The sequence below is a fragment of the Cetorhinus maximus genome, chromosome 16, assembly GCF_964194155.1.
Source record: "Cetorhinus maximus chromosome 16, sCetMax3.hap1.1, whole genome shotgun sequence".
Classification (NCBI taxonomy): domain Eukaryota; kingdom Metazoa; phylum Chordata; class Chondrichthyes; order Lamniformes; family Cetorhinidae; genus Cetorhinus; species Cetorhinus maximus.
In genome coordinates this window covers 63,453,969-63,477,169 of record NC_135894.1, presented here as the reverse complement: position 1 = coordinate 63,477,169, position 23,201 = coordinate 63,453,969, and positions in this window count along the sequence as shown.

Sequence of the window (23,201 nt, the reverse complement as noted above, 5' to 3'; positions counted from 1 at the left end):
CCACTGTCACTCTGCCAGTGCCCCTGAAGTTGCCTCTCAGCCAGCTGGACCAGAATGCTGCTATCCGTGCCAGGGTGGTATAGTCCAAAACTGGATCCTCAAGTCCTAGAGCTATTCAAGGGCATCCCTCGAGGTCATCTGCAGTCTCAACCCAGTGAAAGTCAGCAGCCTTTCACCAGCCATGCTCCAGCCACTGGGGTAGTGCAGTGTAGGAGCATTAGGACGGGGAAAGATTCATGGAATAGAGGCACTACGGAATATACAAATGTGAAAAGATATGAACTACCCTCATCTGGAGTAGACAGCCCCTGTGACTTTGCGAATGGCATATGGGCAATGTTATTGATGTTTACTGCTCTCACTTGGAAAGACCCAGAGGCGTAAATCTTGAGGGTGACAGTGGCCTTGACAGCTGTGAGGCTCCAGGTTGGGTAAAAGGAGATCATCCCCACCCCTGTTGAATCTGAGTTACCTTAGGCACTGCTCCTGGGTGAAGTAAAGATGGTAGAAGTAGTCCAGAAACAGCTTGGTGGGTGGGGCTTACTGTGTAGATTGTTCCTCTTCCCTTCTCACAAAGCTTGAGAGGGTGTTGGCAACCATGGACCTCCACCTTAATCTTGCTATAGAGGCATGGGTCATCTTCGTTAGTGGTACGTTCATTCAGTTTGCTAGACTCTTTAAAAAGACCATTCTTTGACTCCCTTGATCTTTTTTTACCATCGCTCTTTCCGATCAGCATCAGACTTTCTAAATTATGATTTCTTATTATGTGCCCAAGGAATTTGAGCTGTCTCTTCCTGATCTTGGTCAGCAGAGTTCTTTTGGTCTCAGGTTTTACTAGTATCTCTTCATTGGTAGTGTGACTTGTCCAAGATATTTTCATTATTTACCTCAAAAACTCTGTAACCTCAATTCTTCTCTGCATTGCTTCACTGATCATCCAACACTCGCTTCCGTATGTAAAATTGATGCAGCATTCCAGGGTTCTCAGCTTTGTTTACATGCCTAATTTTGAGTTGATCATAATCTTTTTCATTTTTTGAGATGCTCCTTTGGCCATTCCAATCCTTCGTATTATTTCTTGGTAGCATTTTCCATCCGAGGTAACAAAAATTTGTGGTCCCAATCTGGAAAATGAGCATCACATCAGCCAGTAGGGTGTGTGACATCATGTTCTCACCAGCTCCTTTGCTTCTGGCACATGAAAGTGTCCTGCTCAAGCCCATGTGCCTCATGGGTCTCACCAGAAGTGGCTGGCAGTGCAATGCTCACCATCAGAAAGTTGATCAACTTCAATAATGCCTCCAGTGGCATTACGAATTTTGCATCCAGTTTTGATGGCTCTACTTCTGACAGCTTCAGAGTGAAGAATGGAGTGAAGCAGGGCTGCGTTCTAGCCCTCACTCTGCTTGGTATCTTCTTCGCCATGCTCCTGACCTTCACCTTTCCTACAGATACAGAAGGAGTGTATTTGCACACTAGGTCAGGCAGCAAGCTCTGCAGTCTATCAAGACTGAAAGTGAAGACAAAACCACACTGTGTCCTTTATACTGATGATGCTATACTAGTCACCCACACAGCAACTCAACTACAAAGATTCATGGACTGTCTCTTCCATGCCTGTAGCTTGATCTCCTTGATGTTCTCCATGACTATAAACATCAAGAAAACCATGGTCATGGGACAAGATGTTGCATCTCTGCCCCCGATCACACTTCCCTGCTGGATGTGGTTAGCAAGTTCTGCTACATTATGTCCACAGTAATAGACAATCTGCCCCTTGGTGCAGAGCTCAAAGCATGCATAGGGAAAGCGGTTACCACCTTTGGCCAACTTGCAAAACGTGCATGGGATAACACTGAGCCGACCCTCAGGACCAGGCTGATGGTTTATAAGGCCTGTGTTCTCAGCACCTTGCTGCAAGGCTATGAAATATGGATGACTTACAGTTACTAGGAAAAGAAGCTCAATAATTTCCATCTGCTCTGCCTGTGGTGCATTATGGCAGGACAAAATCATGAATGTGGCAGTTCTCTCAAAGACAGAGCTCCTAAGTATGCTGGCATTAATCAAACAGAGGCCAGCTTTCTGTAGGTGAGTAGCTGGAGCCAGATGACCAGTGGGGCGCCCAAGGCTCTGCTTCAAGAGTGCGTGCAAGCATGACATGACGGCCCTAAACAGCGACTATCGCACCTGGGAGTCACTAGCTGGCGAAAGAAGAAAAAGACAACACCTCCTGTGGGCTGGTGTGAACTATCACAACTGACCAGTGGCTACAGCAACTTGGCAACAGGTGCCAATGCTTAAAATAACAGTCTGCATACCACTTGGCAGCTTCATGTGCAGTACTTGTCACAAAATCTGCCTCTCAAGGATTGGTCTTCACAACAATCAGCAAAGGTACACCAAATCAATATACCCCACCTAAATGGACTGTTTGCTGCATGTCTATCATCTCTCATAGATGGAAGGATGCCAATACACACATGTTCCATATAAGCCTCCTGCCATCCTCCATCTTATCCTCTCAGTGTATCCTTCTGTCCCTTTCTCCATCATACAGTTATCTAGCTTCCTTGCAAATGCCTCCAATTTTTGAATTTGCACCATTAATACAAATTTATTTCTTTGCAGGCATTTTGGGCTAGTAAATCATGTTGTAAGGACACTGTTAATGGCGGGCATGATGGAGTTGATGTGAAACTCAATCTTAGCAGCCAAGAAAGAGATCAATTGAAACTGTGGGGTCTCACTCCAGCAGCTATGAATTGTTCCTAGAGGTTGTGTAAATTTAAAATTTCACTTTTTTCTCACTTTTCTGTTCTCTCCGTTTTCCCCCTTGATCTCTCTGTTAATCAACTTTCACCTCTGCTCTTTGGGCTGAAATTTTCCTTTGAATCATGAACTTGATGTCAGGTTGATTTCTGGGTTGGGAATCCAGACAAGTGCATGGCAGAACATGGAGTTTGACCTTCCCAGAGGAAGCCAATTAAGAAGCTGCTATCTGGAGCATTGTCTAGTAATCCAGAGATCCAGACTAATGCTCGGGGACAAGGGTTCAAATCCCACTATGGTAGCTAGTGGAATTTAAATTTGATTAATAAAATGTGGAATTAAAAGCTAGTCTCAGAAATAGTGACCATCAAACCGTTGCTGATTGTCGTAAAAACCCATCCGGTTCACTAATGCCCTTTAGTGAAGAAACCTACCGTACTTACCTGGTCAGGTCTACATGTGACTCCAGACCCACAGCAATGTGGTTGACTCTTAACTGCCCTCTGAAATGGCCTAGCAAGCCACTCAGTTCAAGGGCAATTAGGGATGGGCAACAAATGTTGGCCTTTCTAGTGATGCCCACATCCCATGACAGGATAAATTAAAATAAATAAGATTGGCAGGCGACCTGAAGATGGGTGAAGGCCAGTCAGACCACCTGAAGGGTTGCTGACAGACCCACTATGAATGCTGTGTGCTGCTGTGAATGGAGAAAGTGGCACAAGATACTGCTGGTGGGACTGGCAGGCCATTTTTCATGCCCAGCACTATCTGGTGAATCAGCCTGCAGATGACAAGCAAATAATTGCAAGCATTTGCCTGCGGATGTCCTGACGATTGCCAGTTTTGTGTATTAAAGTGACCACTGCACATGAATCTCATGGTGCCCTGACCTCCTGCTCTGATTTTGCCTCCTAGGTGAGCCGCAGACACAGAGGAGGCCCCATGTATCACTAGCAAAATATCACAGCCTTCCAAAAATGCATATTAATTGCCTCCTTAGTTGACTTTTTGCCGCTGACTGGTGGATATCCAGTACCTGATCCAGCCCACCGCTAGAAAAAGTGCAAGGAGGCAGGAAATTGGCAGGAGACAACCCAATGCATTTTTTCAAATTTTCCCAGCCTTTCTCCCTCCAAACTTGCCTACAGGATGCTGGGAAGATTCAACCCCCACCCCCACCCCCCCTTTATTTCTCTTTATCTAATAGGAATTTAATTCACCCTACTTCCGTCTTCTTTTTATATTTACTTACAGGAGGTGGGCGGCACTGACTAGGCCACCAATTATTGCCCTTCTCTAATTGCCCTTGAGAAGGTGGTGGTGGTGAGCTACCTTCTTGAACCGCTGCATCCATGTAGTGTAGGTATGTGTTAGGAAGGGAGTTCCAGGATTTTGACCCAGCGACAGTGAAGGAACAGTGATATATTTCCAAGTCAGAATGGTGAGTACCTTGGAAGGGAGCCTCCAGCTGGTGGTGTTCCCATCTATCTGCTTCCCTCGTCTTTTTAGATGGAAGCGGTCGTGGGTTTGGAAGGTGCTGCCTAAGGAGCCTTGGAGTGCTTTGTTTCTTTTCCTTTCCTTAAATCTCATTGGTTAGGAAGATGGATGATTGGACTCAACGCTCTAAGGTACCTCTTCGACAGCGTCATTTCACTGTCAACCTGCATTCCCAGCAAATTGCAGTTAATACAATCTGAAGGCAGGGTGAGGTTAAAAAATCCTCTTCACGGCACTCACTGGGAGATGTGCCATGAGTGGTGCAATAGACTGTGATGTTCACGTGCACATCAAGGAAATCATAACAAAGGTTGATTGAACTCTATATTCCATGCTCCTGTTGCTGTGAAGTGGACTGAAATGCACACATTAAACTACTGTCGCAAAATGGGAAGTATGTATATGTACTGTGCCCCTGCTGCAAAGTACATTGAAAACCATTTGCAGCAATTTTCTTTACTTTTCATTTTATTTCTCTTTCCTGCAGCTTTTCTATTTATTTTAAAGTTTTACTTACTTTAAAGTATTTACTTATTATATAAGTATACTGGAATTTTGCCTTACATCTACTAACAACAGAAACATATAACCTGTGTCTGAAATAGTATCTAAAATCAGCAGCATCTGGAACTTAATGAGGAGGTTGTGATTTTATTGTTTAATTATTCTACTACTTGCACTTTCTACCCTTTTTATCTTAGAAACATTACATGAAAGAAAGACAGCAGCCTTGAACAGAACTGGAATTTAATAGAAAACACTGAATGATTGTGTTATTTTTAATTGCTGAGAAAATATATTCATGAGGGTGGTTTGGCAGGATGTCCAAACTGTCACCCTATACATCAAAATCAATCTGATTTGCTATAAAAAGCTTGTGGACTGTTAACTAGAGTTGAAAATCCAATTTCTGAAATACAATGACACATCTGTTCTATCCATGCTGCGGGATATCTAAACCAGGAGACTAATGTGTACAGAATTTTTGATGGACATCATCCAACATATTTTCCCTAATTCATTTAAGAGTTGGAAGTGAAGATATTGAAATAATGTTTACATCATGAACTTGCCCTGCGCATGGAAAATCCTGAAGCCATATTTTGGAGCTAATAGATTTAATTCCTGTTTATCAAATTCAGAGTTTATAAATTGGACATTCTCAGAGCTTTCCCAGCGCTTCTTTGAAAAATTTTGATCATGCATGCAGCTTAACTCTCACTGAGATACTTGACTGCAATTTGCTTCTGCAAGGTAACACAGTTCTTTTCACATTACGCTGAAGTTTCATTGAATATGGATCAACTCACCTTCCTACAACAAGAGCTTTTCATCTTTTTGCCAGTTTATTTATTTTCCATTTGTGAAATGGTTTTGGTTTGGGTATTTTATTTTTGTTTCTAATGCTACTCCCTCTGCTCATATGATTTGTCCATTGTGTCCTATCCCTTCCTGCTTTTTTAATTCTTCCTTTTCTTGAGCACCACCCTTTGGCAGAGGGTATATGAGCAATGGGTGGAATTTTACTGGCACCATGGCAACAGGCTTGAAGGAGTAGGGCCAGTAAAATGGTGGGGTACCCTGATTGTCTTCCTGCCACTGACGGATTTTCCCAGGGAGTAGAGTAGCTGGATCAGAACAGCGCAGGCTAGTGTCAGGTAGGAAAGTGAGCCTGATAAGCAGAGATTTTACTCAGGTTTACCATTTTCCATGGGGTACACGGGCTCCACCAAGTGTCAGTGGTTCACTTGCTCATAGGAGGTGAGAGCTGAGTGGCAGACAAGTGTTGGCTGAAACTAGCTGCCATTAAGTTCTGCTACATTTACAATCAGACAAGCTCAGGTCAGAGGATCAAAGGCTGCTTGGGATCTTCAGAGGGATTGCAGACATTAAGGCCATATAGTGGAGCTAGGGCTCTTAGTGGAAGGATTTTTCTAGGTACCCTGTAGCAAGTGCAAGCAACACCAGGAGAGTCAGAGCCAAAGCTAAATGGGTGCTCTGATCTCAGAGTTTGACTTCTCCAGTGAAGAGCAGAGTGGGTGCAAGGGATTGCTTCAGCCATATGGTGAGGGGCAGCAGCAGGCAGAGGAGCACCAGCTGCATGAGGTGGCGATGGGACATCACAAGGAGGGTGCATAGGTGTCTATAAGGCAGGCTAATGTCCAAAGAAGGTGTTACCCAGCTCGAGAGGCCTACAGACAAAGGCTTAGCTTCATGGTGATGTCAGAGAACCAGTATCTCTCAAGACTGTCTGTCAAGACCTATGCTGAGTGCTGGAGGAGAAGTTGAGCCCACTTGGATATGGTGGGCATCCATTGCCTGTGTCGGTGAAGGTGACCATAATGCTCAACACAGAGGCTGAGGAAACCTACAACTGATGCCATGTGGCTACAAGGGCAACCTTCAAACAGGCAATTCTGAAAATGCAATTCTGATGCCTAGACTGATCTGAGGGAGTCCTCCAGTATGGCCCATCAACGGTCTCTGGAATCTGATGGTCTGCTGCTCTCTGCACAATCTAGCACTCCAGAGGGAAATTCCACTGGAGACAGATTACCACGTTGAACATGCTACCTCCTCCTTTGAGGAGGATAAGGGGGTCGCACATCGCGACCCGGCAGCCAATGACTATTCACTTGCAAGGGATGGCCACACCTATTGACATCCGTGCAAGGGAGACTCGTCACCTGCACACAATTCTCTTGAGATTTCCTGTAACACCAGTGACAGGCCCGTGGTAGCCATAATAGCCTATTGTGAAATGTCACAAACATGTTACTGGCCTGTCGTAAGACCATTCCAAGTCCTGCACCCACCATTGGCCTACATTCAGAGCCTACCATTTCATGCCCTCCATCTAAATGCCTCAACATCAGTTCACGGCCTCCTTGGGGAGAAATAAAAATATTAGCCATCTAAATATGCATTTCCAAAATTTTAAGCTGCGCAAAGCAATATCACAGGGGCATTCAGCATTACGTATCATCCAGTGACAGCCCAAGTGTATTCAAGGTTCCTTTACACAATAGCTTTCAGTTGTTGCTATGTTGTGGTCTCTTGGCAGCTGAAGTTGATGTGGAGGCAGTGTTAAAGAACTCTAGAAACACTTCTACAATTGCAACAACAACCAGTAGAAATTAATCAGCAACTAACCTGAAAGTTGTTGTCAATCCCTTTAGATAATGCTGGTGTCCTCCTGATGCGGAACATGTGTTCAGTTGTGTAAGGTTAAGAGAGGATGCTGGTTGGACTGTTAAGCTCCAAAATGGTAATACTGGTATCTAAGCAACTTGCACACTGATTTATTATGCATACTTCCAGCAGATGCTGCCTGCATGTGTGCTAATGCCCTCAACAAAGTGGCATTCAGCATGGCTTGCACCAGAAGCCTGCGTGTGTGCCATGGACATCACTTTGGAGCCAAAATGACCCTTGAAATGCTGAAGACTGGGTGCTAAGGAATTTAGCTTTGCAGCCTGAATGTTAATGGGCTCTTCAACCGCGATCTTGCCATTACCCAACATATTCACTGCCCAACAGCGGGGCAGTGGTTACACTAAGTAGAGGGAATATTGGAGGACTGTTATTTTTAAATTCCTTAGTGCTCCAGCCAATCATAGCATTTATTTATTAATTTAGCACAAAGCAAAGCTGTATCTTTCTGATCATTATGGTTCAGCACCATACCTGCTGGTGTGTTTATGCACTGAGCTATCAAGGAGCTCTATATTTTGATTTTATTAGCTGGAAGTTTGTTCGTGCAGTGGGGGTCCCAAGGGGCCTGAAAGCAGGAGGAGATCCTGCTTCAGCCATCTGCTGAACCAAGAGCCACATTTTACAGGGATCAGGCAATCAATTGGTTACTGCCAGGATGGCTGTCTTTAAAAGGATGGTGCCACCCCAGGAGTTGCTGGCGAATTCGAGGGCTGGCAGCTCAGTAGCGACACAAACAGCAGTGGCCATTGCTGGAACTGCACCTGGATGAAGAGGCCTCCGCCCTCCTAAGCAGGGTAAATGGATTCTAGGGTTACCGGGGCCAGTCAGGCCAGCGCTGGCAAGAGGGAACCTGGTGAGGGCTGGCAAAGCTGCTGCCATGGGGGTAGCCATTGGTGCCTTGGGGCCCCTCTGTGGACTAAAAAGTGCCTGAATAGGTAGACCCTCTGAACCTGCTGGGAGGCCGCCACGGTTTACCTGGCAGTCTCCCAAGTGGTGGAGTGCCCACCAACCACTGGTAAAATGCCAGCGTTGGCAGGAAGAGGGCCTTAATTGGCCTCGGGGCAGGAGGGTTGTCCGTCACTTTCCCTGCTGCTGGTAGGGTGGCATGGCAAGAAGATGGCGAGCTCTCCACTCCCCACCTTCACACATCATTTTACAGGACCCCCTGCCACCCAACATGTTCCCAGATGGTTGGTGAAATTCAGCCCATTGAATTTCCCCCAGACTTCCTCATACCACACGGTTCATGAACATGGTGAATGATTGTGTGAAAATGTCAAAACATTTGAAGTAATACTGCAAACATAACTATCATATTCAGAATCAACTCAGGGACCTGTAGGAAGTAATGTCATAAAGAAAGGCTTCATAATCATACATTACCAGGCAGAACAGCACACAAAGGAAACAATGCAAGCTGTCTACCAGCTAAAAATGGAGGTGAGGAGGAATTTCTTCTTTCAGAGGGTTGTTAGTCTTTGGAATTCTCTTCCACAGACAGCAGTGGAGGCTGGGTCATTGAAATTATTCAAGGCTGAGTTAGACAGACTTTTGATCTCCTAGGGAACCAAGGGTTTGGGGGGGATAGGCAGGAAAATGAAGCTAAGGCTACAATCAGATCAGCCATGATCTTATTGAATGGCGGGGCAGGCTCGAAGGGCCGAATGGCCTACTCCTGCTCCTATTTCTTATGATATTATGAATAATTCTTTATTCTGAACACAACTGCAAACCTAAACTTAACAATTATCTATCCAAATATCCTGAGGTTTTCAAAGGAAATACTTTCTGTCCAGTAAAAGTAGGTTTCTGTTTGAAGAGTAATTTGGATCATTGTTTTATGAAAACTCAGTTCAACCTAAAACTGTGACAATAAGTGTAACATAGTTGAAAAGCTTCTGAACTTAGGAAAAACATTAGAGCAAACAATTCAGGGAGATGACCAGAAAAAGAGCTTTCTCTTCTGTATCTAGTTATAGTACAAAATGACCTGGTCATCGTTCTGCATTTTTATTCTTCCTGTATTGAAATCACTGCTAGTAGGTACTTGCTGCTGAGGATACACAAGCTTGGAGCATCTTGGTGCATCAAGGATCCAATGGTGTGCTTCAGTGTGTGAAGTATGTGTGGTTTCAACTTGGTGCCTTTCCATGATGACATAGCTAAAGTCAAGTTAGGGTGTTCAGAATCACTACCCTCGAATCACTTTTCAAATTTTCAGAAACACCATACCATTGAAAGAACGTTTTCCATTCATATATAAAATTCTCAATCCTCCCAGAATGACTGGGAGTTTCCTGGAATCAGAAGTTTCTCCCCTGAACACTGTTTCCTGCTGCAGTGCGCCTGGTCTTTGTGACATCACCAGCTTCTGTTCCAGAAGCTTCTGGCTCAGTGACATCACCCACACATTTTGAAACCCCATGGAAAAGGCTGAAGGATTGGGAACCAGGTGGATTTGGGCATCACAGATCTCAATTGAGGATTGTGAGCATTCAGGGGGGTCTGAAACTAGGGGTGAGGCACTCCAGAATCATGGGGGTAGCTCGAAAATTGGGGGAAGAGGGTGGTGGGGGTGATGGGAAGCTGGGGTCTGTGAAGAGGGTTTCTGAAACCCACAGGGTTCCTCGGGTTCCCCTGTATACCTGCTTGTGGTGGCCTCCAGGACCTTAGAACTTAATTGTCACACCACAGCACGCAACCACAAGCAAAAATACTCAACTACAGGGTACCCAAACTCAATAAGGTAAATACAATGTCTTTTGTAAGTGTCATTTTGATCAAATGCCACATAACCAGATGTCATATGATCAGCCATGGACATGTGGTCAAACCTCTGAGAATGCCTCCAGCTAGAGTTGACAACCCTTTTTCTTTAACATCTTTCACAACATGCTTTAGCAGTCAATAAAGCATTTTTTGAATGGTCTTGTTGTTCTAATGTAGGAAGCATGGTAGTTTATTTCAACACAAGGTCTCACAATGCAGTAATCACCAGATAATCTGTATTAGTGCTGTTGGTTGAGGATAAAATAGAAATCCTCTGTGAGAGTGTGTAGTCCTGAGCAGGTAGTTTGACACCTCATCTGAAAAGTGAAGCACTCATTTAATAGCTCACTGGAGTGGGATTTAAATTCATGAACTTCTGACTCAGAGATCAGATTGCCACCAACAAAGCCACTGCTGACACTGTGGGAACCTCTTTAAAATGCAAGAGATTATTCAAATGCCTTTGTAATTGTAGCTAATTGTTCTAGTAGAAACCCCAGTGGCTGCTCACATTTCTGCAAGTTTCACTTTAATTAGAATTCAGAACTCAAATTTGATATCGTTCCAGTTAATTGGAACAATATTGAAGTCTTGAGATTTCCTGAACCAGATGTTTTGGCAATGCCTCTGAATAATTGAAATGAAGTTTACTCTTTGTTATTAGGGAACAAAAGCAGATTTCAAGAGACAATAGTAACACATATAAATAAACACTTTCTGAGATCCACCTTTAACAACAACTTGCATTAATATAGCACCTTTAAACATCCCAAGGTGCTTCACTGGAATGTTATCAAACAAAATTTGGCACCGAGCCACATAGGGAGATATTAGGGCAGATGGTCAAAAGCTTAATGAAAGAGGTAAGCACATCTTAAAGGAGGAAAGAGAGATAGATGGAAAGGTTTAGGGAGGGAACTCCAGAGCTTAGGGCCTTGGCAGCTGAAGGCATAGCTGACAATGGCAGAACAATTAAAATCAGGTACACTCAAGGTCACAGTTAAAGTTAAGGCTGAAATCAGTTCAGTCATGATTTATTGATTGATGGAGGAGGCTCGAGATGAAGGAACAAGGATGAGAAGTTTAAAATTGGGTTCACTTAATTAATGTGAATACAGCATCCTGAACACAGGGCAATTAAACCTATATTTACAAGTGCCAAAAGTATTTACAATTTTTGTGTTACTCGGATCCACACTGGTTCGTGAAGTTCAAACAAAGGTAAGCTGCTTTCTTTGCTGGAGAGTTTATTGGCTTAGTTCACAGCCAACACTACTCCAACTTATCAGTGACCCAGCTTTCTCCATTTATAGGTGTACAAATACCCATCACCTGTTTAACAAATATGGTTGCCATTAAACCTTAACAATGCAATTAATAAGAGATTGACAAGTTGTACACTGTTCCACCTTTATGCCTTCAAAACTCCTTTATCTTTCTTTTCGTATTACTATGTCTAGGTGCTGCCCCAACATCCACAGCTGAGGTGGAGGCAGCCTGCTGACTGCTTTGCCCTGTTGACTGAGATGACTTTGGCATGTGTCCTCTGGTGGCCCAAGGCCTAGAGGGCTCCAGCTGACTAAGGGTCTCCTGCTCAGGTGCAGGTGCACCTTCCTGGGCCTAACCCGCTGAAGGTGATGGGGTCACTGGCAGAGGGGAGGTGGAGTGGCAGGGTACCGTTGGAGTATAAAAGCAAAGAACTGCGGATGCTGGAAATCCAAAACAAAAACAGAAACAGAAATACCTGGAAAAACTCAGCAGGTCTGGCAGCATCGGCAGAGAGGAGCACAGTTGATGTTTCGAGTCCTCATGACCCTTCAACAGAACTAAGTAAAAATAGGAAAGGGATGAAATATTAGCTGGTTTAAGAGGGTTGAGGGGGGGCGGTGTTGTTGGGACAAGAAGCCAGTAACAGGTGGAGATAACCAAAAGATGTCACAGACAAAAGGACAAAGAGGTGTTGAAGGGGGTGATATTATCTAAAGGAATGTGCTAATTAAGAGTAGAAAGCAGGACAGACAAGGTACAGATAGCTCTAGTGGGGGTGGGGTGAAGGAATACTAAAAAGGCTAAAGGGTAGAGATAAACAATGGGTGGAAATACATTTAAAAATAATGGAAATAGGTGGGAAAAGAAAAATCTATATAAATTATTGGAAAAAACAAAAAGGAGGGGGAAGAAATAGAAAGGGGGTGGGGATGGAGGAGAGAGTTCATGATCTAAAATTGTTGAACTCAATATTCAGTCCGGAAGGCTGTAAAGTGCCTAGTCGGAAGATGAGGTGCTGTTCCTCCAGTTTGCGTTAAGCTTCACTGGAACAATGCAGCAGGCCAAGGACGGACATGTGGGCATGAGAGCAGGGTGGAGTGTTGAAATGGCAAGCGACAGGGAGGTCTGGGTAATGTTTGCGGACAGACCGAAGGCGTTCTGCAAAGCGGTCACCCAGTCCGCGTTTGGTCTCTCCAATGTAGAGGAAACCGCATTGGGAGCAACGAATGCAGTAGACTAAGTTGAGGGAAGTGCAAGTGAAATGCTGCTTCACTTGAAAGGAGTGTTTGGGCCCTTGGACAGTGAGGAGAGAGGAAGTGAAGGGGAAGCGAAGGATACCCTTGGAGTATCCTGGGCAGAAGACCCTGGAGTGCCTGGCTGGTGCTCCTCCTCCCTGTGGAGTCTCATGGCATCTCCCTGACTCCTTTAGCAGGGAACAGATTGTGTAAAATGGGCTTGAAGAAAAGAAAGTGGCTGTCAAAAGATAAGTGGGAAGCCTTACGTAGGAATATCACACGTAGTTAAAAGGCACATGGGCTTAGTGTTAATGGTTTTCTGTTTGCATTCTAATAGGAATTCCTAATATTCCTTCCAGAAATATTGCTGCTTTTTGGTGGTGTCTTAAACCAAAACCCCAAATTTATTGCTATGTCAACTGTTTGTCAACTCATTCCGTTACATCCAAGCCATAACTAAGTGGAATTAAATTACTTTCAACAAGCTGCATGCCTGGTAGTAAATAGCTTCAGATGACTCATTGACTGGTGTTAAATCTTAAGATCTACAATTGAAACCTAGGCACTTTGGGGCAGGTTTTGTAAAGCATTTATAAAGATCTAATAAGGATATTGTGATAAATCTGTCACATTTTTTCTTTCTCAAAGTACCGAAGAATGTAATATTGGACGATGTGAATTTGTATCTTTTAAATCAAAATGATAAACGATCAGCATTTTCAAGGGTGTACAGTGTTTGAATACATACTCTTCCTATAAAACAAAACAACACAAAGGAAACATCTGTGCCATAAAATTGTAATGTTATATCTTTGGGAACCAGGAATTGGCTAAAGTAAGTTGACAGGTTCTGGTATTGAACACGTTAACATTATAAACAGGCTGATTGCCTCCATATTACTCATTCCTGGCCTGTGTCATCATATTTTCTTCTCAGCACATTTGGAAACTGATATAAACAGTGCCACCACCTGCCCTAAAACCAGCACATCCTGTGTTTGAAGTCTGTCATTGCTGGTGAACACAGCTGAGCAACAGCATTATCCATCCAAATGTTTAATTTTGGAAATCAAGACTGTCAGGGGAAACCAGGTGTTCAAGGTCTCATATCTGTGAGTCATGGTTGCACACTGTATGGTTAGAATTGTTTCGCTGTTGAAAGCACCTTTCCCTGTTCCTCACCTTCTCCACTGAGGTTCCTTCACATAGGCACCACATTCAAGCTGATGGTATAGCCCTCAGTAACTTGCTTCAGTAAATCCATGGGACCATTCCACTGGAGAAAGAGTGGTGGAGCAGAGGCACTGTCTGCCCTTGTGGCAATCAATCACTTGTAAGATGTGGGTGGGCTCAAAAGAGCGTTTTAGGGACTCTCCCTTCCTCTGACCTTTTAGGATGTGGTGGCCCTCAGCCCCAAGACCATAAATAAAAATCAACTCTTGGAGCCCTTTATCTCATAGGGTGTTGATGCTCATTTGTAACAGAGCAAGAGGAATATAAGGGGTCTTAGCACAAAATTCATTCCTGTTCTTCTCTTGCCGAACTAATTACAATATTATAAATGCCTGTTGCTTCCTAGTGGTCTCACTGGGAGAGTCAGGGAACATTACCCGGAGAATGGGCTACTTGAGACATAAAATAAAAAGTATTCCTAAAATGAGGATAGATAGAAATATCCACTCTCCCCCGAAAATATTCCTTCACTATCGCAGCAAGGGCAACAGAGCAAACCAAATATTTATAGAGGCAAATTAGTCAGGAAAAGGGCAGGAGGGAAATAAAACAAGAACAAGGTGGTGGCTAGGAGAAATGGGAATATCTGGGATGTGTCATGTATCAGAGATGTGTAAGGAAGGAGTGGTGATGGAGGTAGGTTTTAATTATATTTGTGCTGGTAGGGATTTACAGTGGGGAACAAAGAAAAGATGGACGCAAATGAGTAATCACTCTTTGGAAAATCACATGCACAGGCCTATAGTTCTGATATCATCATGTCATTAAAATGAACCAGATGAAATAATTTTTTTTGTTGATATTTGTGGGAGCTTGCTGTGCAAATTAGCTACCGCGTTCTTACATAACAATAGTGACAATACTTCAAAAGCACTTCATTGGCTGTGAAACACTTTGGGATGACCTGAGGTCATGCAAGCCGTTCATAAATGCAAGTATTTCTTTCTTTGAATAAAAGCAAAATACTGCGGATGCTGGAAATCTGAAACAAAAACAGAAAATGCTGGAAAAACTCGGCAGGTCTAACAGCATCTGTGGAGAGGGAGAGAAAACAGAGCTAACATTTTGAGTCAGTGTGACTCTTCTGAAGATGCTGTTAGACCTGCTGAGTTTTTCCAGCATTTTCTGTTCTTATTTCTTTCGTCACATTGCTTAATGTACTGCTCCTAAGCCCATCCAAGAAAAAAAATCAGATTTTGGACTTTGATCAAGATTGGCTTTCATCAGAACAGGGATGTGCCAGTTCTGAAGAAAGGTCATAACCTGAAATGGTAACGTGTCTCTCTCCAAAGATGCTGCCAGACCTGCTGAGTATTTCCAGCATTTTCTGTGTTTGTTTCAGATTCCCAGCACCTGCAGTATTTTGCTTTCAAGGAAAGTTTGTAAGACACTATTAGAGAGAGGCTTTGGTACAGAATTAAATATTTGTTAAAATCTGGGGAAAAATGTTAACCAATGATTTCATGTAGTTGCTTTGAGTTGGTTAGAAATGATCTAATTGGATTATTTTAAGTTTCCCTTATTTTGTTAGCGCCTCAAAATAATTAAGACAAGTTAGCCGTGTTGAATGTTAATTGCATTGCATTGCTGTGCATTAATTGCATTGAATCAGAGAGCACCTAGTTCTAACAGTTCAGGTATAGCACAGCACATGCGCAGTGAAGATCCTTAGCAGCTTTAAGTTGTGCCTTCACCTCAGTCTGTGTTACATTTCTGTTTCCCATACCAGCTATTCTTGTGGCCTTTCTGAATGATACTCCCAAACTTTGGTCAGCTTTGTGCATCTAGCCAATTGAGTCAGTTTAAATCCATTTAATTTAGAATTTTTATGTATGAGGAGATCAATTTTGGTTGAAATTAGAGTTGAGTCCTAGAGGTGAAAATACAATGTTCTGACCCACTGGGCTGTTCAACTCCCTCTATCCCTCATGGGTGAAAAAATGATATATCAATTAAAATGATGGTCTAATATACATGAAAAAGTGTTTTAATCTGTGAGGTCTCTTGCTGGGACCAGGTAAGTGGCAGATTGCCTGCTGGGGTTATCCGATGGGGGTGTTGGGAAACACCACGTGAACAAGTCCATGCAAGGAATGCCTCATTTTGCCTTGTGGGCCCTGGAGTTAAATTTCCTCTGGCTCCAATCCACCTCACCACTAGGTTGGTCTGACAGGAAACCCACTGCAGCTTCCTGCTCAGGCTGTTGAGTTAAAATACAGTTAGATTCCAAAATGCAAATTTAACTAAGGACCTTGCTGGTTTTGGGCAGTAGGCTTAGTCATCCATCCAGAAGCCCCAGTGGGTCAGCGCGATGTCAGCAGGATCTTGATGGGTTCCCAGCAGGTAAGTAACCCAGGCAATTTTAACTGCCCCCTGCCATGTTTCTGCTCCCAATGCCTTGTAACTGCCCCCATTGTTTTGTGGCTTGTGGCTGGGAGTTTGAAACAGAACAAAGAACAAAGAAAAGTACAGCACAGGAACAGGCCCTTCGGCCCTCCAAGCCTGCGCCGATCATATTGCCCGTCAACTAAAACATTTTGCACTTCCAGGGTCCGTATCCCTCTATTCCCATCCTATTCATGTATTTGTCATGCTGCCTCTTAAACACCACTATCGTACCTGCTTCCACCACCTCCTCTGGCAGCGAATTCCAGACACTCACTACCCTCTGCGTAAAAAACTTGCCCTGCACATCACCTTTATAGTTTTCTCCTCTCACCTTAAATCTATGTCCCCTAGTAATTGACTCTTCCACCCTGGGAAAAAGTTTCTGACTATCTACTCTGTCCATGCCACTCATAATTTTGTAAACTTCTATCAAGTCGCCCCTCAATCTCCGTCGCTCTAGTGAGAACAATCCGAGTTTCTCCAACCTCTCCTCATAGCTAATAACCTCCAGACCAGGCAGCATCCTGGTAAACCTCCTCTGCACCCTCTCCAATGCCTCCATATCCTTCTGGTAATGTGGTGACCAGAATTGCACGCAATATTCCAAATGTGGCCTAACCAAGGTTCTATACAACTGCAGCATGACTTCCCAGCTTTTATACTCAATACCCCTGCCAATGAAGGCAAGCATGCCATATGCCTTCCTGACTACCTTATCCACCTGCATTGCCACTTTCAGTGACTTGTGGACCTGTACACCCAGATCCCTCTGCCCGTCGATGCACTTAAGGGTTCTGCCATTTACTGTGTAATTCCTGCCTGTATTAGACCTTCCAAAATGCATTACCTCGCATTTGTCCGGATTAAACTCCATCTGCTATTTCTCCGCCCAAGTCTCCAACTGATCTATATCCCGTTGTATCCTTTGACAATCCTCTTCACTATCTGCAACTCCTCCAACCTTGGTGTCTTCTGCAAACTTACTAATTAGCCCAGTTACATTTTCCTCCAAATCATTTATGTATACCACAAACAGCAAAGGTCCCAGCACTGATCCCTGCGGAACTCCACTAGTCACAGCTCTCCATTCAGAAAAGCACCCTTCCACTGCTACCCTCTGTCTTCTATGACCAAGCCAATTCTGTATCCAGCCTGCCAGCTCACCTCTGATCCCGTGCGACTTTACCTTCTGTACCAGTCTGCCATGAGGGACCTTGTCAAAGGCCTTACTAAAATCCATGTATATAACATCCACTGCCCTTCCATCGTCGATCATCTTTGTCACTTCCTCGAAAAACTCGATCAAGTTAGTGAGCCACGACCTCCCCTTCACAAAACCATGCTGCATCTCACTAATACGCCCATTTGCTACCAAATGTTAGTAAATCCTGTCACGAAGAATCTTCTCCAATAATTTCCCTACCACTGACGTAAGGCTCACCAGCCTGCAATTTCCTGGGTTATCGCTGCTACCCTTCTTAAACAATGGAACAACATTGGCCATTCTCCATTCCTCTGGGACCTCACCCATAGCCAGTGAGGATACAAAGATTTCTGTCAAGGCCCCAGCAATCTCCTCCCTTGCCTCCCTCAGTACTCTGGGGTAGATCCCATCTGGCCCTGGGGACTTATCCACCTTAATATTCTTCAAGATGCCTAAAATCTCCTCTTTTTTGATCTCAACATGATCCAGGCTATCTACACACTCTTCCCTAGACAAATCGACCGCTAGGTCCACCTCTTTGGTGAATACTGATGAGAAGTATTCATTCAGTATCTCTCCCATTTCTTTTGGTTCCACACACAGATTCCCACCTCTGTCCCTGAGTGGGTCCACCCTTTCCCTGGCTACCCTCTTTCCCTTTACATACGTATAAAAGGCCTTGGGACTGCTTCATCACGCCAGGCGCCATAGTTAAAGTCCAGCTGTGCACACACATCTCAGTGCTGCCAGCCCACGACTGCTGCAGGGAAGATGTCCATGAAAGGCAAAAAGACTGAAGCCCTCAGGACCAACATGTCACTGGAACGCCTTTTGGATGCAGTGGAGACCCGCCGCGATGACCTCTACCCTCGCTTTGGCCACAGGTTGGGCAGAGGCGTGACCAACCAGGCTTGGGAGGCGGTGGCAGCTGTGGTCAGCGCCAACACCCTTCAAAAGAGGACAGCCCCCCAGTGCCACAAGAGGATGAATGATCTTCTCTGTTCCGCCTGTTTAAGTCACTCTTCTCACACTCTCAGCTCACATGCTCACAAACCTATCACACATTCACAGGGCCCTCACTCACTGCCCATTCAAGGGGCATCATCATTCACTCTCTCACACTCACCGTCATTGTCCCCATCCCATTCACGGGACCACTCACCAGCCACACATGCCAGGCATACTTATCATCTGGCCTGGCAGGTATCCTGCTTACACTCTCTCCATCTCTATTCATGCAGGACAAGCTGGCACACAACAACAGGGAGAGGTCGCAGACCGTTGGAGGAAAGCCTGAAATCGAGGTCCTCACCGACTTTGAAAACAGAGCCATTCAGCTGGCTGGAGATGATCTGGACTGGTCCTGTGCTGATGGTGAGGTTGGCACTGCTCTACCAAGTGAGGATCCAGCAGTGCAACATCCATCAGACACCATGCTGTGAGTGATGTGTCCTGTTTCACAGGCCACTGCCATGCACTAATTATCTCTCCTTGCTTTCGCAGGCACATCTGGGAAACAGCTGATTGAGTCCATAACCCAGAGCCTCCAATCAAGCCCCGAAGAAACCTCTGAAGAGGAATCTGGAGGCACCCTCCTATTGAAGTCCCATCACAGCGCTCACCCACACCCTCCACCAGCACAGAGATACACCTTGGTGAGACCTAGCTTTAGAATAGCCCCAAGATCACAATCTGGTGAGCACATCACACTTTCTGATCCACAGCAGACAGTGGCAGGGACTTCCCAGGTGTCCGGCGCTCAGAATACTGCTGGAAGCTGGAAATTTGCTGAGTCCGAGTCAGATGACAAGCCTCTAGACTCGGTCATGTCACAGTTGCTGGAGCTGCAAAGGCAAGCTCGGGAACATCAGGAAGGGATGTCTGCTGCACTCCTCAGATTGCAAGGCACAATGGAGGAGTCCATCTGCTTTCAGTCTGAGGGGATAGCGCCGGCATGCCAATGCACCGAGGTCAATGCTGGTAGGATGGCGGCTTCCATGGAGACCTTGGTCCAGGATGTCACTCCTGCACTGCTGTGTGGGCTCAGCTCCATCACTGATGCCATAGTTGGTCTCCAACAATGTGTGCTCGAGAGGGGTGCTGGGCAGCTCAACCTCACTCAGCTACCTCTTCTCCTCAATCTGGTGGGCACCCATAGGGAGGAGGATCAGCAGGTGCATGCTCCGGGGCCATCCATCCATGTGACTCTTGAGAGTGTCCGGCCCATCTGACTCCCGCAGCTCCCACTCCACAGGCTGAGGAGGGTGTCACTGCCACATAGCAGGACCCCAAAAGCAGGCCAGAGCCCTCCAGGTCCTCCAGAGGATGCCCGCCAAGGTCATCACAGACAGGGCATCGCAGTCAGCCCACCTCGGCTGTGGATGACCAGGGTGCACCAAGACGTAGCAGCAGGATTAAGAAAGTTAAGAAGATGTAGATTATTATGAAGAAAACAATTGCACTAATTCTTATCATTTGAGAAACTGGTGAATATCAATCGTTGTCTTTCGACATTAATTCAGCAGTCCAGGCGTGTTAATCACTTGTACATAATATTCACTATAAACTCCCAAGAATGTCTCCATGTCTGTGGCTCGAAACGTTAACTCTGTCTTCCTCTCCACAGATGCTGTCAGACCTGCTGAGTTTTTCCAGCAATTTTTGTTTTTGTCTCTATGATATGACTCTCGTTAACAGAGCGCAAGTGAGCTGCCCTCGGCCAGATAGGAGTCAGACATTCTCAGAGGCAATGTGAAGATCTATGGGGTGTCCTCACTGCATGTCGTCATCATCCTGCTGCGATTGAGTGACTTTTAGAACCTCCACGGCGTCTCCATGACAGGAGCATTATCACAGAGGGTATTCTTGCTGCCATTAGCCAGACTGGAGTCAAATGTTCACAGGTACAATGTAAGGATCTATGGTGTCTCCTCACTGCTGTTGTCATCATCCTCCACAAATCTAGCAGCTATGAAGACCTCCCGAGCGCACTTGCTTCATCTGGCCAGTGCAAGGTCCTCATCCCCGTCATCTCCACCTTCGACCCAGTTTTTCTTCTGGGGAGGAGGACCTCCTCACCCTCATCCCCGTCGGTGTTCCTCATCTGAGGATACCTCAAGCTCCTCCACCTCCTCGTCAGCCAGCTCCTCTCCCCATTGCAGCTCCAGTTTGTAAAGGGCGCAGCCGGTGATGATAATGTGTGACACCCTCAGTGGACTATATTGCAGGGCTCCAACAGACTGGTTCAGGCACCGGAACCTAATTTTCATTTTCATTTTCAATGGTCTGCTCCACCATGTTGTGAGCTGGAGCATGAGCCTTGTTATACCTTCATTCTGCTGCAATCTGAGGCTGACGCACGGGTGTCACCAGCCACGTCCTCTGTGGGTAGCCCTTGCTCCAAGAAGCCAGCCCTGCAGCTTCTGTGGACCCTAGAATACATCAGAGACTTGTGACCGACTGAGAATGCGGAAACTGTGTACACACCTGCAGGATGCGTTTCTGGTGGTCACACACCAGCTGCACATTCAGCAAATGGAACTCCTTGTGGTTGATATAGTTGATATAGTTGACCGCGTGTTGTGCCGGAGATCTGAGTGCCACTTAAATGCAGTCGATGACACCCTGCACCTGTGGGAAACTCGAGATCTGGGCAAATCCAATCGCTCTTGCATCCTGGCTGTCCTGTTCAGGGCGAAATGCACAAAGTTGTGTGCCCTCGCAAAGGTGGCACCCATGAATTCATGGGTCATTTGTGGGCGGAGGCTTATGATATCCCACAGAGGTCACCTGTGGAGCCCTGAAAGGAGCCACTTGAGTAGAAATTGAGCGCTGCAGTCACTTTCACAGCCACTGGCAGTGGATGCACTCCATGTCCCCTTGGCGCCAAATCCTGCAGCAGGTGGCAGATGTGACTGGCCAGTTCTCTAGACATTCGCATTCTTCAGCAACACTGGTTCTGAGTCATCTGCAGGAATGAAAGGCAGCATCTATAGACCCTGGGTGTCGCTAAACGCCAACCAGTGACGGCTCACTGTGGCACTTTAGCAGTGTGTACGGAAGCCCCAGACACCCCTTCTTCCTGAGGGTCCTGCTCCTGCCTCTGTGCAGCCAGGAGCCTCAGTCACACTCTCCCTGTCATCTTCGCTCTCTGTACGCCACGAGGCATACAGCTAGTTCACCAGGCTCCATGATCCTGATGTACTCCTCCTGCAGGATGAAAGAGAGAGACACGTGGGTTAGCATGGGTGTACTAAGAACCTGCCCTGGTTAAGTGTGAAGGCCCCTTAACGCATCGCGGAGAGTGCTGGCCACCACTTGGATGGCCAGAGATTAATGCCCTGCATGGATACCCGAAACCCCACATACCTTCGACCCACTCCACCCGACCGATTGGCGGCAGCTTTGCCCACTGGAATGCATGCTGTGCTCTCAGCTCAGGCACAGGCATTCTCCTAACCTGCACTGCAAGGTTGCACTGTTAGCTTGAACCATCAGGGAGACTGATCCAAACCAGCATGCTGACATTGTAAGGGGCTGTGAGTACCTCCATCAGTGATGCTGCATGGCCGGCTTTAGAAAAGGGTTTGTACAATGTGCGCAGTCGTCCAATTGTTCTGCAGTCCACTAAAACGCTCATTAGTTTGCAGTCTGTGCTCAAGGGGTGAAAAGCTCTGGAGCACTTGGTGGCACTTTCATGCCTCTGTGTTGCTTGAGTTGCTAGAGGCCCGACCCAGTCTTATCAATGGCTGAGCCTGAACTCTCTCAGTTGCAGAGGAATGGTCACTTTATATAAGGTGCCCTTTTTGTGCGGCTGCTTCCCTCCCCCACCCTACCACCGCCCCCCTGAATGCTTGTGTGCTACATTCAACCTCAGGGCAGCCCTAGCACCCCCCTCCAAGTCACCTCAACTGCAGAGCTGCCCTTGTACGCCCCCGCCCCCCCGCAACGTGCCTCAAGCTTGAAGTCTAACAGGTGACCCTGTTGAGTGCACGTTAACGTTACCGTGCACTCACCTCCAAATTCCCCTCAAAGTCCAGCCTGCCAATTGCACGCCTTTTATATGGGGGCATCCATATGGGGGGGACACGATTCTAGACGGGCAGGCCTAATAATGATATGCAGATGTATTACAATGGGGTTTCCGATGTCTGATGGTGGCCTGAGCAGGCGATCGCAAACTACCTTCATGCCATCGTGAAACTGATCGTGCCATAATGTCTACTCATGCTACCAAGCACACCTGATGCCAGCGGGCACGGAAAATCCCAGCCAAAGAAAAAATTTACCTAAGATTAACTAAACATTGTTAGTTATTTAACAAAAGTTCTTGAATTATTCAATTAACTTCCATAACAGCTGGCCCCTGATGGAATTAGTTCCTGTAAATTGTCTTAACTATTTTTTTGCATGGCAAATTCAGCCACTGTTGTCCTCTCACAAACCATCTTGTTTATTGATCTTGCAGGAAGCAATGCACTGCTCTTCTTTCTGATAAAACACCAGCTTTGAAAAGAATGCAATACTGTTTCAAATTATCTCCGATTAACAATAGGAAAACAGCTGCCACAAGTACATTGGTGTACATCCAGGAAAATATGAGCACTTCACAC